We start from the raw sequence: 15,642 nt of genomic DNA, 5'->3' as shown, positions 1-15,642 counted from the left end.
ACGTAAGAACTATACACGAGGTTTGGTTAGTGCTGCTGTTGTAGTCATCAGTGCGAATACTGGTTTGCTGCAGCTCTCATTCTTACCCTACTCTGTGCAAGTCTATCAATTTACGAGTAATTACGGCCACCTGCTTACTCTATTCATCTCTTGATCTGTCTTTCCAATGTTTCCCACACCTGCTCCCCTCCCCGCCGCCCCCCCCCCCCCACCGTCTTCCCACGAATAGTAAACTAGTGATTCCTTGATGTCTTAGAAAGGGTCCTATCAACCGATCCGTCCTTTTAGTCAAGTTGTGTAAAAACTTTCTTTTCGCTCCAGTTCTATTCAACACATCTTCGCTAGTTAGGTAATTTGTCCATCTAATCTCCAGAATTCTTCGCTAGTTAGGTAATTTGTCCATCTAATCTCCAGAATTCCTCCGTAGCACCAAATTTTAAAGGTCTCTATTCTCTTTTGACCTGAACTGTTTATCGTCCACATTTCACATCCATACGAGACTACGCCTCAGATTTTCAGCAAGAACGTTCAGAAGAACTTCGTAACAAATTTGTATTCTTTATTAAGAAATTTCTCTTCTTCAGAAACGCTTTTCTTGCCGTTACCAGTCAACATTTAATATCTTCTCCAGTTCGGCCATCATCAGTTATTTTGCTGCCCAAATAACAAACGTCATCTATTAATTTTAGTGTCTTGCTTCCTAATCGATGTCCCTCACCATCGCCTGATTTAATTCGACTGCATTCCCTTACCCTTGTTTACCTTTTGTTGACATCCATCTTTTATCGTGCTCCAAGACAGTGTCCAATCCATTTTACTGCTACTACAAGTTAATCGGACAGGTAGGTTAGAAAATTTAAATAGGGAAATGGATAGGTTGAAGTTAGATACAGTGGGAATTAGTGAAGTTCGGTGGCAGGAGGAACAAGACTTTTGGTCAGATGAATACAGGGTTGTAAATAGAAAATCAAATAGGGGTAATGCAGGAGTAGATTTCATAATGCATACGAAAATAGGAGTGCGGGTAAGCTACTATCAACAGCATAGTGAACGCATTATTGTGGCCAAGATAGACACGAAGCCCATGCCTACTACAGTAGTACAAGTTTATATACCAACTAGCTCTACAGATGATGAAGAAATTGATGAAAGAAATTATTCAGGTAGTGAAGGGAGACGAAAATTTAATAGTCATGGGTGACTGGAATTCTAGAGTAGGAAAACGGAGAGAAGGAAACATAGTGGGTGAATATGGATTGGGTGTGAGAGAAATGAAAGAGGAAGCCGCCTGGTAGAATTTTGCACAGAGCATAACTTAATCATAGCTAACACTTGGTTCAAGAATCATAAAAGAGGGTTGTATACTAGAAGGTATCCGATTGATTATATAATGGTAAGACAGAGATTTGGGAACCAGGTTTTAAATTGTAAGACATTTCCAGGGGCAGATGTGGACTCTGACCACAATCTATTGGTTATGAACCGTAGATTAAAACTGAAGAAACTGCAAAAAGGTGGGAATTTAAGGAGATGGGACCTGGATAAGTTGACTAAACCAGAGGTTGTACAGAGTATCAGGGAGAGCATAAGGGAACAATTGACAGGAATCGGGGAAAGAAATACAGTAGAAAAAGAATGGGTAGCTCTGAGGGATGAAGTAGTGAAGGCAGCAAAGGATCAAGTAGGTAAAAAGACGAGGGCTGGTAGAAATCCTTAGGTAACAGAAGAAATATTGAATTTAATTGATGAAAGGAGAAAATATAAAAACGCAGTAAATCAAGCAGTCAAAAGGGAATACAAACGTCTCAAAAATGAGATCGACAGGAAGTGCAAAATGCCTAAGCAGGGATGGCTAGAGGACAAATGTAAGGATGTAGAGGCTTATCTCAGTGGGGGAAAGATAGATACTGCCTACTGCCTACAGGAGACCTTTGGAGAAAAGAGAGCTACTTGTATGAATATCAAGAGCTCAGATGGAAACCCAGTTCTAAGCAAAGAAGGGAAAGCATAAAGGTGGAAGGAGTATATAGAGGGTCTATACAAGGCCGATGTACTTGAGGACAATATTATGGAAATGGAAGAGGATGTAGATGAAGACGAAATGGGAGATACGATACTTCGTGAAGAATTCGACAGAGCACTGGAAGACCTGAGTCGAAACAAGGCCCCGGGTAAAATAGCGGTAAAATACATGGAGCGAAAGGCTATTTACAATTTTTACAGAAACCAGATGGCAGTTATAAGAGTCGAGGGGCATGAAAGGGAAGCAGCGGTTGGGAAGGGACTGAGACAGGGATGTAGCCTCGGCAAGCAGTAAAGGAAACAAAAGAAAAGTTCGGAGTAGGTATTAAAATCCAGGGAGAGGAAATAAAAACTTTGAGGTTCGCCGATGACATTGTAATTCTGTCAGAGACAGCAAAGGACTCGGAAGAGCAGTTGAATGGAATGGACAGTGTCTTAAAAGGAGAGTAGAAGATGAACATCAACAAAAGCAAAACAAGGATAATGGCATGTAGTCGAATTAAGTTGGGTGATGCTACGTGATGCTAGGGGAATTAGATTAGGAAATGTGACACTTAAAGTAGTAAAGGAGTTTTGCTATTTGGGGAGAAAAATAACTGATGATGGTCGAAGTACAGAGGATATAAAATATATACTGGCAATGGCAAGGAAAGCGTTTCTCAAGAAAAATTTGTTTACATGGAGTATTTAGGTGCCCGGAAGTCGTTTCTGAACGTATTTGAATGGAGTGTAGCCATGTATGAAAGTGAAACGTGGACGATAAATAGTTTAGACAAGAAGAGAATAGAAGCTTTCGAAATGTGGTGCTACAGAAGAATGCTGAAGATTAGATGGGTAGATCACACAACTAATGAGGAGGTATTGAATAGAAGTGGGGAGAAGTCGAGTTTGTGGTAAAACTTGACAAGAAGAAGGGACCCCTTGGTAGGACATGTTCTGAGGCATAAAGGGATCACAAATTTAGCACATGAAGGCAGCGTGGAGGGTAAAAATCGTAGAGGGAGACCAAGAGATGAATACACTAAGCATATTCAGAAGGATGTAGGTTGCAGTAAGAACTGGGAGATGAAGAAGTTTGCACAGGATAGAATAGCATCGAGATCTGCATCAAACCAGTCTCAGGACTGAAGACAATAACAACAACAACAACAAGACCATTGCTGTCTATGACAGAACTACAGGGTGGGTCAAACAAAGGTGGCCCGTCGAGTGGCTACGATTGGATGTGTGTGTTTGTTTGTGTGTGTGTGTGTGTGTGTGTGTGCATATAACCACATTCCAGCAGGATGGGGAAGCTGCCCATACAGCCGACCGAAACTTGGGGCACATTTACACTATCTTCACGCCCGTCAGCAGAGGTCACTCTGAACTGGGCCCTAGCTGCCCACTCAGGTCATCTGATCTGTCAGTGTGCGATTACTTTGCGTGGGGAGCCCTCAAGTTTAAGATGTATCGCAAAAGCCCTCATAGTCTTTACGAACTGCAGCAGAACACTTCGGATGTGACTGCAGCAATTCCGGCCGTCCAGCTTCGATAAGCCTATCAGCAGCTTGCTGACCAGGTCCCGAAAGTGTCTAGAAATGAGTGGTGGTCACTCTCAACATCAGACATAGTAGTGTAGTTCCATTTCTCTGTTGTGTTCCTTTGTACCTCGGAACTCCGTTTCCGGCCACTTTTATTTGCCCACCCTGTACAAAGTCATTGGCAAACCTCAAAGTTTTATTTCTTCTTCCTGAACTTAATTCCTTCTCAAAATTTTTATTTGGTTTCGTTTGCTGTTCAGTGTACAGATTGAATAACTTGGGGGATAGGATTCAAACCTGTCTCAATCCATTCTCAACCACTGCCTTCCTTTCGTGCCCCTCGACTCTTTATCTGCGTCTGGTTTCTGTGCAAGTTGTAAGTAGCTTTTCGCTTCCCGTATTTTACCTTGTTGTCTCATAATTTCTGACACTGTAAGTGTGTATTCCTGTCACCACTTTCTCTTATTCTACAAACGACATAAATGTAACATTTACCCTTCCTTAACAAATTTTCTAAGAAAAATCGTAAGGTCATTACTGCTTCGAGTGTTCCTACGTTTCTCTGGAATCCAAATTCATCTTCCAGGAGGCCAGTTTCTACCTATTTATTCCTTTATTTTTCATTCGGTGCAGTTGTGGATGCTCTTGATGTTGAAGGTGAGGTGTGCTACATAGCTTTCGGCAACGGTCGTCATAGGAAAGTTGGACGAGAGTATGCTGATACAATAGCTGCATAGTTAGCAATTATATTCAACCGCTCGCTCACAGAAAGATCCGCACCCAAAGACTGGGAGGTTGCTCAAGTCACACCTATAGCCAAAAAGGGAAATATACGGTGTTCGATCATTATGAATTACCTCGAAGGAAACGATTTATTTGCATATAGTCAGCACTGTTTCAGAAAACATCGTTCTTGTGAAACACAACTAGCTCTTTATAATCCTGAAGTAATGAATGCTATCGACAGGTGATGTCAAATTGATTGAATATTTTTGGATTTGCAGAAGGCTTTCGACACCGTTCCTCAAAAGTATCTTCCAACCAAACCGCGTGCCTATAGAATCTCGCCTCAGTTGTATGACTGGGTTCGTAATTTCCTTTCTGAAAGGTCACAGTTCGTAGTAATAGACGGAAAGTCATTGAGTAAAACAGGAGTAATATCCGGCGTTCCCCAAGAACGTGTTATAGGCCGCCTGTTGTTATTGATCTATATTAACGACTTACGAGACAATCTGAGTAGCCCTCTAATATTTTTTGCAGATGATACTGTCATTTACCGTCTATAAAGTCGTCAGATGACCAAAACGAATTGCAATATGACTTAGATACGATATCTGTGTGGTACGAAAAGTGGCAATTGAGCCTGAATAAAGAAAAGTTTGAAGTTATTCACATCAGTACTAAAAGATATCCGCTAAATTTCGATTCCGAGGAAAGACACACAAACCAAAAGGCTGTAACTAAATACTTAGGGATTACAATTTCAAGTAACCTAAACTGGAACGATCACTTACATAGTGTTGTGGGTACAGCGAACTAAAGACTGCTATTCATAGGCAGAACGCTTAGAATGTGAAACAGGTCCACTAAAGAGACTACTTACACCACGCTTGTCTCCTCTATTCTGGAGTCCTGGTGTGCGGTGTGGTATCTGCATCACGTACATTTACATCTACATCTATATCTACATCCATACTCAGCTAGCCACCTGATGGTGTGTGGCGGAGCGTACCTTGAGTACCTCTATTGGTTCTCCCTTCTATTCCAGTCTCGTATTGTTCATGGAAAGAAGGATTGTCGGTATGCCTCTGTGTGGGCTCTAATCTCTCTGATTTTATCCTCATGGTCTCTTCGCGAGATATACGTAGGAGGGAGCAATATACTGCTTGACTCCTCGGTGAAGGTATGTTCTCGAAACTTCAACAAAAGCCCTTACCGAGCTACTGAGCGTCTCTCCTGTAGAGTCCCACTGGAGTTTATCTATCATCTCCGTAACGCTTTCGCGATTACTAAATGATCCTGTAACAAAGCGCGCTGCTCGCCGTTTTCTCTCCTATCAACCCTATCTGGTACGGATCCCACAATGGTGACCAGTATTCAAGCAGTGGGTGGACATGTGTACTGTAACCTACTTCCTTTGTTTTCGGACTGCATTTCCGTAGGATTCTTCCAAAGAATCTTAGTCTGGCATCTGCTTTACCGACTATCAACTTTATATGATCATTCCATTTTAAATCACTCTTAATTTCTACTCCCAGATAATTTATGGACTTATCTGCTTTCAGTTGCTCACCTGCTTTATTGTAGCAAAATTATAAATGATCTTTCTTTCCATGTATTCGCAGCACATTACACTTTTCTACATTGAGATTCAATTGCCATTCCCTGCACCATGCGCCAAATCGTTGCAGATCATCCTGCATTTCAGTACAATTTTCCATTGTTACAACCTCTCGATATACTGCAGCATCATCCGCAAAAAGCTTCAGTGAACTTCCGATGTCATCTACAAGGTCATTTATGTATATTGTTAATAGCAACGGTCCTACGACACTCAGGTAGGACTGACGCATGACGTCGAAAAAGTTCAAAGAAGGGCAGCTCGTTTTGTAGTATCGCGAAATAGGGGAGATAGTGACACAGACATGATACGTGAATTGGAGTGGCAATCATTAAAACAAAGGCGTTTTTCGTTGTGACAGGATCTTCTCATGAAATTTCAATCACCAGTTTTCTCCTCCGATTGCGAAAACATCTTGTTGGCACCCACACACAAAGGGAGAAATGATCATCACAATAAAATAAGAGAAATCAGGCCTGACACAGAAAAATTTAAGCGCTCATTTTTCGCTCGAATTTGGAACGGTAGAGAGAGACAGCTTGAAGATAGTTCATTGAGCCCTCTGTCGGGCACTTTATTGTGAATAGCAGAGCAATCACGTTGATGTAGATCTATGGCTACAATATGCGGCTGAAGTGACTCATTGGTGAGCATTTCAGGAGGAGCTACCAGAACTTCTGTACGTGATTAAGATCAGGCGATTTAGCAGATCAGTCGACATGTGTCAGTGCCCCTCACTGTTCTTCAAGGAAGGAACGTATGCTCGCAGCCCCGGGTACGCTACTGTTGTCATCAAAGGGACCATCGTGGCACTGCATTAAGCGATTCCGGAAAATCACGTAAAACCTAAATCTAGGTGTCCGGACGAGTACTTGAACCAGACACCTCCTAAGTACGAATCCAGCTCTCCAAAATGGAAGTCTCCTTAGCGTGTAAGTCACGAACATTTGCACACAAAAAGAAATTTGGTATCACCACGGTTCCTAGAGTTCCGGAACCTGAACAGAAAATTTGTAATGTAGATCAACATAAACATCATTTCCGCCCTCTTCCTTGCCCTTGAAAATCATACATTGGGAGTTGTAGCGTCATACAGCGAGTGCTTCAGAGGTGGTGGTCCAGACTGTTGTACACACCGGTATGTCTAACACCCAGTAGCACGTCCACTTGCATTGATGCATGGCTGTATTCGTCGTGCCATACTATCCACGAGTTCATCAAGGCACTGTTGGTGCAGATTGTCCCACTCGTCAATGGCGATTCGGCGTACATCCCTCAGAGTGGTTGGTGGGTCACGTCGTCCATAAAAAGCCCTTTTCAATCTATCCCAGGCATGTTCGATAAGGTTCATGTCTCGTAGCCACTAGTCGAGCGATGTCATTATCCTGAAGGAAGTCATTCACTAGATGGGGGCGCTAATTGTCGTCAATGTAGACGAATGCCTCACCAATATGCTGCCGATATGGTTGCACTATCGATCGGAGGATGGCATTCACATATCGTACAGGCGTTACGGCGCCTTCCATGACCACAAGAGGCGTACGTCAGCTCCACATAATGCCACCCCAAAACAGAAGGGAACCTCCACCTTGCTGCAGTCGCTGTGTCTAACGCGTTATGCTTAAGTGTGTTGCCTCCAAACACGTCTTGGACGATTGTCTGCTTGAAGGCATATGCGTTACTCCACAGCGAAAAGAACATGATGCCAATCCTTTGGATCCATCTGGCAAGTTGTTGGGCCCATCTGTACAGCGCTGCGTGGTTGCAAAGATGGACCTCGCCATGGACGTCCGGAGTGAAGTTGCGTATCATGAAGCCTATTTCGCACAATTTGTTTCGTGACAGTACGTCCCGTGGCTGCACGAAAGGCATAATTCAACATGGTGGCATTGCTGTCAGGATCCCTCCGAGCAATAATCCGTAGCTAGTGGTCATCCATTAAAGTAGAAGCCCTTGGGTGGCCAGAGCGAGGCATGTTATCGACAGTTCCAAACCGCTTTGGATCACTCCGAGACACCTGGACACTTCCCTTGTTCAGAGCCCTTCCTGGCACAAAGTAACAATGCGGAAGCGATCCAACCGCGGTATTGGCCGTCTAAGCATGGTTGAACTACAGACAACACGAGCCGTGTACCTCCTTTCTGGTGAAATGAGGTCGGCTATCGGACCCCCTCCACCTAACAAGTGTTGCTCATGCATAGTTGTTTACATCTTTTGGCGTGTTTAGTGACTTCTCTAAACAGTCAAAGGAACTGTGTCTGTGATACAGTATCCACAGTCAATGTCTGTCTTCATGAGTTCAGCGAACTGCGATGATGCAAAGCTGTTTTCAGTATGTGTAAAAGAAAAGTGAGCCCTGGGACAGCTAGATCGTTAACGTAAACACATGATTCGTGTCCGCTGCAACTTCACTGAGTCGACTCAAGTCATGGTACGAAAAATATCCCCAAACCATCGCAGGTCACTCCCAGACTGAATTACAATAAACACACACTGCCAGTTACACGACTCATTGGGCTATCAGAGCAGTTGGTGCCTTATACTACTTGAATAGAGGCAACTTAGAGATTCGATGGTTGAGACTGGATGCCTCAGTGTCCAATTCTGGCTATTCTTTCTGACATATGGAGCAATGAATGTGTGCAAGCATTATGTCTCGTTGCGAATGAATCGGCTTTTTCGAGGTAACCGACTCGGAATTTCAGTGCAAGCTGTGTCCTTCCCAATGTTCACACGGAAACGGATTTAGATTTACCTACATTCGCTTAAAACAGCAATATCTGTCGGAGCAGAAACTGATGACCTCTGACAAACCAAGACATTCATTGCCAGGCCGTGTCTGTTAGGATATTTCTGCTATCTTTGTTTTTACGTTGCGGTGTATGGAAGTGAGTGATACACCAATCCTTTGACACGATGGATATTCCACGCTGATATATCAGCAAATCGAGCACCTGCATTCAAGTTGTGATCACGGGCACGTTCATACACGTCAGTTGCATCCTGACACTTTGTTACGTCTCAACGTCAACCAATGGGACTGCGTTGTTCCCATACAACCTAATGCCACACACGCAGCCCCGGGTACGTCATGTCTTAACTTCATCGCACTGCAGTGTGATGTTACTGCATGGTACCTGTTCCTCACCGTTTACATCTCTCCAAACCGAGCAATGTGCTGTTTTAAGGCGGTGACAGGTACTTTACGTGGTGAGTTTCTGAGTTGTAATATGGTGTTCTGAACACAAGAACAATGAAAGGTTCCTCATCAGACACTGACCAGAGAACATAACCAAGTGGCCCAGAAAATGCTTCATGCATCTTAAGGCAGTCGAGTTTGCATCGTCTGCTCCAGCCGCATGTTATGCAGGTTGGGTAGGTAATTTCAAAGTGCGTGGACTATTTTCCAGGTGTTTTGTCTTGAATACGCTGTATGAGGCAGTGGCAGTAAGCTGAGGATTCCGCAGTGAGAGTGGCTGGCCCCCTCTGGTCCGTGGCATCCGCCAATATGCTAACCCTGGTGTCTTCAGCGCCATCCGGAGGCGACAGATGTGCAGTCTGTGTGTGGCCACCAGTCCGTGCTCTGCCTCCAACACAATACACAGCACCTACACCCACATTTGCTACACATTAACGGGAAACCATCTTGAACTACATCACTGATTGTGTTCTTTCACATTACAATGGACATGAATTTATATGACGTGGTTTTCGCAAACCAGCACAAAATTTTTCTAAACTGTTGTGGGAAAATCCAACATTTTGACACTTGGAGTGGTTAGAATGCAACACCAATGGTTGTTAATACGTAGCTATATCTCAATTCGAGATCGGACAATTTCCTTGTCCTACTGTTTCTCATTTTTCTCGATGCACTATACGAGCAATGCTGTAACTGAAAACATTCAACGTTTCATTGTTCACGACAGTGAAGTAATTTACCACATTGGTACTGAAAACGTTTCACTAGTCACGGTGTCGTAGGTGTATATAAGAGGAGACATAAACTAAGCATAATTCGCTGAGGCAAATGTGTAATATGTGCTTCTGCCAAACGTAAAGAATAACTGGGCATTACAGTGATATTGCACTGAACTAACTACAGGGACAGTGTCCGATATCTCCTAAACGTCCCAAATACGCAGACTGAAATCTGTCGATCCACGTCGGTAAGCTGTATCGAATACACAGACAGCTACACAGCTATAAAATCTCAATGTAAACATAAATGTTCGTCTGTTTGCTTTCCGTAAGAAACTGCACATATCATGACAGTAAAATTAAAGAGGATATGAGCTATGGTGTGCACATTAAGGAACACAACGGACACTTAAGGCGATAAACGTCTTTCAGGAGCAGAAGTAGACAGCCTGCCATAGATGTTTCACTGAATAAACTTAAAAAAAAAAAAAAAACTGAGTGGGTACCAAGGAGTGTTGTACGTCTCAATGCCACGCTCAAATCAGCCAGTAATTGCCAATGACATAAAAAAGAGAGTTATTTTTCAGCTAATAAGTGATTTATCAGCTAATAAGGAATATTTTTCATAATTTACCTGATTTTCAACGACTTAAGAAGAATAACTGATTTTTAGGCTTTTTCGCTAAGTGATTTACCAGTCTTTTTATGTGAGTGATTTAGTCTTATTTGCTAGAGCTTCGTCTTTTTTGCTAAGTGATTTATTGAGTCATTTTCGCTAAAGCTTAATCTTTTGTGTTATGCGATTTTTCAGACTTTTTTACTAGAACTTCGTACATTAGCCACAGATGTGTACTGATTGGCTTCTTTGCATTACTACAGCGATCAGATGAAGCTTCCTGCCTTAGGCAACGTAAATGTCTAATGTCATTTATTCCTGTACATACACTGTCAAAATAATTAACACAAGGTATATAAGCTTACAGCTTTTATTTCTCAATTTCTTCTTTACAGGAATTATCTCTCTATCGATGGGAGGGTGTAAATAGTTCCGGCATTCGCCTTACAACCAAGGGAAACCCCCGAAAACCCTGGTCGGAACTGTGGGACCACGATGAGCTGCCATGCAGAGGCGTCGTCCTCAGGATGAGCGGTGCTTGGCAGACGCGTGGTGTGGGTGGAGTGGGATGGGTAGAGTCGGTGGTGCGTGGTGTGGCCGACGAGTAGCGTAGAGTAGCCGATGCGAAGCCGAGTCACGGATGTGTAGAGTTGCAGATGCGAGACTTAGTCTCGTGGACGTGCAGCGTAGACTCGTGGATAAGTACCGTAGACTCGGTGTACGTGCAGCGTAGACTAGTGGATGCGAAGCGTCGATTCAAGGATGCGAAGCGGAGACTCGGGGTCGCGCAGTGTAGTCCCAGTCGAGTTGACTGGTAGATGTAAACAGTACGTTGCTTTCCCAGATGTGTAATCCTAGACACACAAAGTCACAGACATGTAGGACCAAGTATGTAGGAGTCACGTGCAGACCCATACGCGTAAGAGTGAGATGCGTAAACACAACCGTCATGTAGTCCTGCAGGGACGTAGAGTCGCAGATTTGAAGAGTCGCAGACGCGCAGAGTCGCAGAAGTGAAGAGTCGCAGACGAGTATTCGCCGACGCACCTGTAGAGAGACGTACTTACCTATACTTACGTGAGCAGTTCTCGCCGTGCAGTGCTGCCGACGTCTGCCCCGACAGCTGAGTGGTGAGGGTGACGGATTTCCGTCGTACGGGCCGCCGGTCGATTCCCGGCTGGGTCGGATATTTTCACCGCTCAGGGACTGGTTGTTGTGCTGTCTTCATCGTCATTTCATCCCCATCCGGCGTGCAGGTCGCCCAATGCGGCGTCGAATGTAATAAGAACAGCACCAAGGCGGCCCGACCTGCCCCGCAAGGGGCCTCCCGGCCAATGACGGCGAACGCCCACTTCACATCCAGTGCTGCGACGTCTCGTGTTGCTCTTTGCTGCTGCTGAAGTGGTCTGAGTTTCATTGGCAGAGCGTCTCCTTATGTAGCCACTAGGCTTTCTTTAGCTGCATTTCCGAGGAAACCATCCGTGTACGGTATTGTTGTCCTGGGTCTAACTAACATTATAGTAATCAGCAGTAGGGTTTGCTTGTGTCCGTGCTATAATTTTTGTCGAGAGAGACTGTCGTAACGTTTCTGCGAACGACGCTTTTATCTGTTTTGACGTTTTAATGATTTGTAATCGCTAAGCAACTACAGAAGTAAATTTTCGAATCTCGGTTCTCATGATGATTTTACGACAGCTAGTACGCTTTTCACCACTAAAACAGCAGTCTTTCATCGACAATTTTCTAACACCCTTATCGTCTGAATCTTTTGCGTGAAACCGAAAGCTATGTCAATCGATTAGTAATATTTCTGAAATAAAATGTCGCATTGTTACTTACAATGTTCGTCTCTGATCCATTTAGTTTATATGTGCCCGCATCTCGTGGTCGTGCGGTAGCGTTCTCGCTTCCCACGCCCGGGTTCCCGGGTTCGATTCCTGGCGGGGTGAGGGATTTTCTCTGCCTCGTGATGGATGGGTGTTGTGTGATGTCCTTAGGTTAGTTAGGTTTAAGTAGTTCTAAGTTCTAGTGGACTGATGACCATGGATGTTAAGTCCCATAGTGCTCAGAGCCATTTGAACCATTTAGTTTATATTTTGAGACTGCACTACCGTGGACATATGTGAGTCAATACCAGTTTCCATTACAATCACCCAGTCAATATATTACGGGTTGCAATAAGATCGTTGGAAATATTTACAGACGTTTTTGTGTGTGAGAAGATGATGCTGTACTAAGAACGAGGTCCAATGTTGTACCATCGAAATAACTTCGTCTAGGTCATCTACAAGGAGTGCAACACTTTACGATGGATATATAACAACGTAATGATGCCAGAGGTACAAGGAAACGATTCGATAGTATCGCTGTGCAGATAGAGGATGAATTTGCTGTTTTGTGTAACTTTGACAAAGGCAGATCGTAAGGGATGTGTTTCTCTACAGGAACTCAACAAAAAGGCAAGGGCCATCATATTTATTATGCGTCTTTTCAAAGTGAGTGAATGTAGCGTGAAATAGCTAATGGTCGTAAAGGCGTTGGATGTCGACATCTCATTGACGAAAGTGTGCATTGGCCATCTTGTAAAGCAAAACTCCTAGCTACCTGAGAATAAACTGCCAGACAATAACACCTCTAACGATGGCACAGGCCTTTTGCATTAACGAATCATGGAATCTGATACATCACACTGATGACGCAGTCAAGTACTACGTCTTCTAGGCAGACACCTGGTCTAGGAATGAGGCATGAGGCAGAGGCAGAAGATTACCGTTTCACACTGTGGAAAAAACACTAAAGTATCAGATCCTGCCATTTAAAGTAGCATGGAAGACGTGGAGAGTGTCAATAACACGTTTTGCAGTGTTTACGTACAGAGAGAGTGAGGGACATGGGCAGACGGGCTGAAGAGCAGAGGAAGCAGCCTTAGGTCGCCTCTGGTACGGGACGCTCATGCACATCCTATATGCTCGTAGTTTGAATGAGCAGCGTGTGTGATTTCACAAGTATACAGTCACTACAAGAATCAACATACTACCTGAAAAGCTAGAAGAGAGAGAGGGGGTAAAATAGTGTGTCATTAAAGTCATATGCCTCTGAAGGGTTCAGAGGATTTCGTAAAATTAAAGAAAGAAGTATGAGGACATAGATTAGATTGATGGAAAGTGCTCGAAATTTTTATACACGTAGGGGAAAACGATGGCTACATTTTAAATGACCAGCTTCAACTTGCAAGTAGTCGGTGTGAACATCATATCAGGAACTCAGCTAATTTTTTACGTCGTTTGGAGGGAATGAGGTTGAATGACTCTGATATTTTAGTGAGTTTCGATGTGGTCTCTCTCTTCACTCGTGTTCCTCTGTCTCATTCGTTGCGGTTAATTGAGGCCAGGTTTGGTACTTAATTAACTAATCTCTTTCGGAATGTGTTGACATCCACTTGCTTTTTATTTAATGAGCAGTATTACGAGCAGACAGATGGAGTTGAGATGGGTAGTCCGTTGTCTCCTGTGATCGCAAATTTGTTTATGGAGAACTTCGAGGAACGTGCATTGGAGTCGGCGCCTTTGAAACCCACCTGTTTCTTTAGATACGTTGACGATACCTACGTTGTTTGGCCTCATGGTAGGGAGAATTTGAATGTCTTTCTAGAACATCTGAACTCGATCCACCCGAACATTCATTTTACGGTGGAGGTGGAAGAGGATGGTTGCCTTCCCTTTCTTGACGTGTTGGTTAGGAGGAAGGATGATGGATCATTGAGACATGCAGTCTACTGGAGACGTACTCACACCGACTTGTACTTACAGGCTAATAGCTGTCACCATCCGGCACAGCGTGAAGGGGTACTTCGTACCTTGGTACACAGGGCACATGTCGTTTCTGACGTTGAGACTTTGCCAGCCGAGCTGTCCCATCTTGAAGTTACATTTCGTCAAATTGGTAATAGTAATAGACAGACTGAACATGCGTTGCGCTATCGACCAACTGTACATCGGGTGATTGATGATAATTCTGAGTCAACACCTAAGTCTACTGCCTTTTTGCCTTACGTAGGAAACACGTCCAACAAGATCGGTCGTATTTTACGGAAATACGATGTGAAATCTGTTTTCCGACCTCCATCTAAAGTTAGAGCACTTTTGATTTCCGTTAAGGAAGATCTTGGACTGCGTAAGGCGGGTGTATATCGTATTCCTTGTAGCTGCGGCATGACTTAAATTGGTCAAACTATCAGGACCGTGGTGAACCGATGCACTGAGCATAAACAGCCCACACGATTACAGCAGCCAAATAGATCTGCTATTGCGGAACATTGCTTGGATACTTGACACCTCATGTTATATAATAAGACCGAGATATTGGCATGCACGTCCAGCTATTGGGACAGTGTTTTTAGGGAGGCAGTTGAAATTAAATAAGCGAGCAACCTCGTTAAAATGGATGGAGGTTTTTGTTTAAACTCTGTTTGGAATCCAGCTCTCTCCCATGTCAAAAAACAGAGGGACAGAGTCAATGCTACCTCACCTGCGAATTCATAGTCTCACTATCCATAGCTCTGACTTTGGTCATCTTTGGTGGCACTAGTGTCCAATGTGTGTCTTATCTTTCCTGCTTCAGTCCGCGAACCGAGGTTTTAAATTTGAATGTACGCCGTCTGTCCGTTGCAGTTTGCCTTGAAAATGGCGGGGTGTCCTCCCGCCGAAATATCGGCGGTCGCTGAAAGTGTTACCTGGCTAAATTCCCGGAAGTTATTTGAAAGTTGTATACGCCAGGGGAAACTCAGGTCTCACAAGCCGTCGTTTTTCGCCAAGTGTTCTTCCCATAAATCTAATCTACACACTCTTACCTCTTTGTATAAGGTTACGGTACCGTCTAAATTCTTCGGAGCCATATATTTGTAATGGCATATCTTTTTAACTCCCCTTCTTCTCCTTTCAACTTTTCAAGATAATATGTTAATTCTGATGATGGATATGTAGTTGCGAAACCAAACACGCTACTCAGTGCAGGACGTGCAGGAGCGCCACTTTCCAGAGGCGATGTAGGGCTAGTGTCTCTACTCTGCAGCCAGTCTGAGAATGTCACTCACTGTCTCTGCGCGTAAATTCCGTGAAACGTAAGTGTTACTGACATGCTACTTTAAGATAGTAACGCAAGAGCTAGTTTTAGAAATTTCAGTGATTTCCACAATGCGACACGGCAACTATCTGCCTCTG

This window comes from Schistocerca gregaria, chromosome 2, assembly GCF_023897955.1.
Source record: "Schistocerca gregaria isolate iqSchGreg1 chromosome 2, iqSchGreg1.2, whole genome shotgun sequence".
NCBI lineage: Eukaryota > Metazoa > Arthropoda > Insecta > Orthoptera > Acrididae > Schistocerca > Schistocerca gregaria.
Note: the sequence above shows the minus strand (reverse complement) of the source record.